Below are 5,691 nucleotides of genomic sequence, written 5' to 3'. Positions count from 1 at the left end.
TATGTAAAATTACAAAATAAAGAATAATAATATTCCCAAAAAATAAAATTGCTTTAATGTGTAAATGAGCAATTCAACCCTTTTTATACCTATGACAACTGTTACAAATGGAGATAAAATACTTTGAGCCATAAACAAAACCTTACTAGCCATGATGTGAAATATACAGCATAAAGCGTAAACATTGCAGGATCCACAATGGCTGTAGCTTTCGTCTGTTTTTTTTTATATACGTAGGCCTTCATTATCTCTGACAAAAGAAAGGATGTACTCTTTGTCCACGTTGTTAAATCAGCATTAGTGGCTATTGTGTTGCTGGTGAGGGCTCGGAACAATGCCGTTTATTAACAAAATTTGTTTCCTGAAATAATTCAATATTTTAACGCTTGACAATGGTATTTTATTTTATTTTTTTATCGTAAAGAAAGAAAAAGATGGTTCGAGGAAAAGTGAAAATATGGAAGATGAAATAAACTGTCAGAGAGAAGCCTGAAAGGAATTTAGAAGATGATTGAGAGTGTAGGACTTACAAACAGTTGATACAAACTGGAAACGTTTTCCTCTTCACATTATTTCCGCGCCATTCATCTGCTATTTCTGTTGGTCAGTCCATTCCTTCGTCCCTTTTTCCATTGTCCTCTCTCTCGTCTTGACATTTTTTTATAACGATGCAGCGGAATAGTTACATTTTCTTTATTATATATTATTTTATTTTATTTTATTCATAACTTAAAAACGTGAAAAAATAAAATATGTTCATATGTATGAGTATGTTTTAATAAGTAAAAAATATCTAGGCCTTCTATATATAACTATTAAATACTTTTAAATTTTTATTCCTTAAAATGCCAGCAATTAAATCATATCTAGCATATATACTTATGATATCAAATGAAATAGATTTTAAAAAGATTGCTTATGACACTACTACCTCATTTATACATATATATGTTTCAAAATGAACTATTTGAGATTAAAATATAATCAATATTTTCAAAATAGATCGGAAGTAAGATAATATAATTTAATAAAATGTATTAATTAATCTATAAATTATTTAAAAAACAAGAACTATTTTAATTCAATTAATTTTCATTTTTTACAATTTTGAGGTATTAAAATATTGTGATCTTATCTCACTACACTGCTTCGCTGTAGATGAGGCATGATTATGATGAAGGAAAAAACAAATTTCATAAAATGAGTATAAGAAATAAATAGTAAAAATTTGATAAAATATATTTCATTTTTTAATATAATTTAGAAATATTAGAATAACATTCCTATTATAACTATTGAAGTTTTTCATTAATTATTTTTTAATAAAATTCATGAGATCCTATGTATTACATTAATAATATTGAAAAAAGATATTGCCTGAGAAAACTTCAAATAGAGAGTAGAAGCTACCTATTTATTCACTCGACAGAATTTTCTAAGTATTTTTGTAGTAAAAAAATACAGCAGCAACAACTCAAGATATGACATTTAATGTGAAAATACTCATAAATAAATCATATTTAAAAAGAAAGGAGGGTGTTTGGAGAAACGATTGATGATAGAGTCAATCATGGTTCATTAAAATAACTCTAAATAAAAAATCACATCATAAATATATTGGTATCCGTTATGGAATAAACTGGACAACATACTATTATATGAATGGAAATGATTCTAAATTTTTAACATTCATTTAAAAGGTCAGCAAAATCTTGGATTTTTTTCGAATTTTAAATAAACCAACATTAATTAATAAGTTATAGTTTGGTTGATAATGTGAATGAGTTATTAGAGCATTGATAATAAAGTTTATTTGAGTCTAAAACCATCACCAATCTTTCACTTATCTATCTTTTTTAATTTAAAATTATTTAGTTGAATTAAGAAAAACTCACCATTTTCATAACAACTATGGAAACACAAAAACATTTATTTACAAATTCAGCTTATGCGTTTTTGGTAACTTATATTACCGACCTTGAATTTTTAGTTGTTTTTTTTTTCAAATCTTTCGGGAAAATCATTTTGATCTAGGAAATTTATTCTCATTAAAATAATTATCAAATTCACTCATAGGATAGATTTATTCATTTTTCACGGTTACTTAAGCTAAAGATTGCTTCATTATAAGTAAAAAAGTTTTTTTCATACAAGGAAGATATTTTAAAAATTGGGGTACGTCTTCGGATGGGGCATACTCGACTCACCCACTGTCATCTCAATCCACTGTCATGAAACGATTTCACTGTTAGGCACATTCTTACCGAGTTGTTCAGGAATCACACCGATTCTCTTCATGTGTACAGGAAATGATCAGAGAAGACCCCACAACAGTAATTTACTCACTACGTCAATTTTAATTGTAACTTTATAAAATGTAAATTGTAATTGTTAATATGTAATTGTAATTGTAAATTTCTCACTCTGTAATTTCAAATGTATTTGTATTTCAACTGTATGAACATGCTAATTGTAAACTAATCTGTAAATCCAGTGTAAATGGCCCGAGCGGTCGAAACACTTAAATAAATAAAAAAAATAATTGGGGTTTAGCCTTAATAGACTATCAATGAGTGTTAGTCGTTGTTGATATTAAAGCCCGTTTACAAAAATATGACAAACTTGATTATAATCTTTGAAACTGTTTTGAAGAAAATAGTATATAATTTAGAAGCACTTTTGGTGGGTCAAATTTAGCGAAAACGTAGCCCTAACAAGAGCTCAAAAGGAGAAAAAAGGCAGTTATTTCATCCCTATATTTGATTACTTTAATGAAAACTATGTTTAGTTACTAATCAAAATTAATTTGTCTCCCTAGTATAGAGAATATGTGATGACAGATGTTTAAAAACATTTTTAAAAAATTCTCATTCGGAGCTCTATATCTTTAAAAATACCAACAACACCAAAAACGTAAGAGAACATTATTAAAAGTAGATTTATTTTTCTAAAATTTGAGTCCTAATGGATCTGTTTACGTTTAATAGTACACGAGATATAGCTTTATAAAAGCAACATTTAAAAAAAAAAAACTTCTCAGAAAAATCTGTAGTTAGTAAATTTATTTTGAGAAATCTCAAAAACCATTCGACGTAAATGTCTAAGAGAACTAAAATTTAAGCCAGTTTAATGTACTACAAAACAAGGTTTTCTAGTGTTATAGGTTGTATTAAAGATATACTGCTCGGAATGAAAAACTATTTTTTTATTTTTTTTTTAAACAGCCGGCATTTTTTATTCCTCCTTCCTATACTTGGCAGACTCATCAATTTTGATATGTAATTGTACGTAGTTTTAATTAAATTAGTGAAAAATTAGGGTTAAATAGCTAACTTTTTTGTTATCTTGGGATCTTGTATTACTAGGATTATTTGTAGCTTAAACACGTAATTTCAATTAGCTACTACTTTCGGTTTTCGAACTAAGTTGTTGACATGTACCTAAACCATTTTATGTGACATTTATTAGGACTTAGAGGACCTCAAAGTATGTATTTCGGTCGAAAATTTGAATTTGAAATTTTAAATAGCTTAAGTACATCTCCTTAAAATATATTCCATATATAAGTAAAAACAGCTCATTATAAAATATAGATTAAATAAAAGTGGAAAACCAGCCATAATGAAATGTTGTGGAATTAGTGAAGTGGTTTTGTAGCTGTCATTACCTAGATACTTCTAGAACTTTATAGCCTTGGCCACAGGTGCCAGTATAAAAATTACGGTTCTAAAAGCTTTATAAATTATGCGAAAGATATACAGCAGAGTACAGCTATAATGTTCCAAATATACTTCTTACTTATCTAAAATGGTGATACTATTTCACACCTGTTGTATTTTTGAACAGATTTATGGTGGCTAGCAAAATAAACAGCAATTTACATAACTTGTTTTGGTATTAACTGGCTATAATGGATGAATCCTACTAAAAAAAAAAATACAAAAATAATAAATAATATAATTGCCAACAGTTCATATTCACAAAATAATTTATATGAACTTCATAATTGCCTATACAAGCATTGGAATCAAACTGGCTTATTTACGACGCGATTATACAGATAAACTTAGTTCAGACAAACTCTGATGAAATATGAACGATAATTTCACAGGTGTGCAGAAACAGTTCACTAACATTGTTTTCCGCAAAGTTTCTTGTTTTCTGGCCACTAACAGATGTACCACCAACTCACCTGGATTTCGTCTCACAAACGTTTTCATTTCATTAAAAAATCTCCTATCTTTATATTAACTATATCCCTGATTTTGAAAAAAAGTAATAAAAACAACCCATTTTATTCTTCTAATGAATAATTTAAAAAAGCGAATTAAATAAAATTTCAACTTCAGATCTTACCCATGTTTCTCAGACAGAAGTTCTCAAAGAGTGCAGCCTTAGTAATTAGTTGATTAACACTCAAAAGAATCGTATCTCAGTTCGGTAGGCTGAATCCCAGATTAGGGGTTTCCACCCTTTCCGTGTCGTGAAAACAAATAGGGCTATCTTCTAAATATATATAAGATATTAAGAAACTCATTTGAAATGTATAGTCCTGAATCATTAAAAGACATAGTTTTACAAATAACATTTTTCCTTTGAACTTTTCTTTTAATGAATTAATTTACAAGAAAGAACCTCAACGCGAAATCAGACTACGATCAGTACTGGTTCCACTTTGTTAGGAAGTAAATGCAAATTTGGTCCAAAGAACGTAGTCGATTGAACGATAATGAGTGGTATTATCGTCAAACAACGGCAGACATTTTGAACATGTACATCTGCAGCTAATATAGGAATATTTAAAATTATTTATTATGTACATGTACAAAATATTAAAGGGGCGTTTGTATTTCACCTAAAATAACCTAATAAATTCCTATGACACAATTAACAACACAGACAAATAAAAACAGACAAAATATAAAATGGGAATAATAAACGGACTACCTGCTAGAAAATGAACAGTTACGTGTTGGAAAAACCAATGCAAACCTACCTCCATTTTAAAACTTAAAGTTGTGAAACATCACATAAAAAAACTTCTAATATTGACTGTCCTCAAGACTCTCAGAAATATATGTACATACAACAGTCAATAAAAAAGTTATGAATATTTATTCATAGTTATTTAACTAAAAGGATGTGTAGAAATGACCATGACATGAATCTTTATTTTGTAAAGAAAATATTATAAAAAATCTTAATTTCCTAAAGAATAAGATTTGGTTTCTCAAATTTTAGTATACATACAAGATATATGTTTTGAAATAAATACAAATTAGTTTATTTAGAAAAAAACGTGTGTTTTAATGACTTTATTTTAAATAATTATATTTATAAGAAGTGGTAATAGTGTAATTAAAAAAATACCACGTTTTGCAATCTGAACAGATTTTGAAAATTCAAGGCCATGTACTGTTCATTTCGTATGCTGGTTTTTACTGATATTAACTTCAATGTACTTCATCAGTTTTTTATAAATTCAATAAAATATAACACTGAAATATTTAATTTATCGAGTTTCTTCTATTGTCATATAAATGTGTTTGGAAACGATACACCGACATTTTTTTTTTTTTTTTACCAGGTCAATTATGAAACTGCCTACATTAAAAGAACATCTGTAGCGTTGTCATTAAGGTTGAGAAAATGTGTGAAAAACAAAATGACTTCCGTTAGTGGGTATATATA

The 5,691-nt window shown here is 27.8% G+C and overlaps 1 long non-coding RNA gene across 1 annotated transcript in view; it reads right to left on the bottom strand.

The window, feature by feature from the left end:
• LOC136795327 (uncharacterized) overlaps positions 1-190 on the bottom strand; it is a 1,802-nt gene extending 1,612 nt beyond the window's left edge. The window contains exon 1 of the long non-coding RNA XR_010842914.1: positions 147-190. This is a non-coding gene — a long non-coding RNA (uncharacterized lncRNA). The remainder of the gene's footprint in view (positions 1-146) is intronic.
• Positions 191-5,691: the final 5,501 nt, after the last annotated feature.

This window comes from Halyomorpha halys, unplaced genomic scaffold (assembly GCF_000696795.3).
Source record: "Halyomorpha halys isolate HHAL.00 unplaced genomic scaffold, Hhal_1.1 Scaffold1928.1, whole genome shotgun sequence".
Lineage (NCBI taxonomy): Eukaryota > Metazoa > Arthropoda > Insecta > Hemiptera > Pentatomidae > Halyomorpha > Halyomorpha halys.
This window is presented reverse-complemented; position numbering and strand designations above follow the sequence as displayed.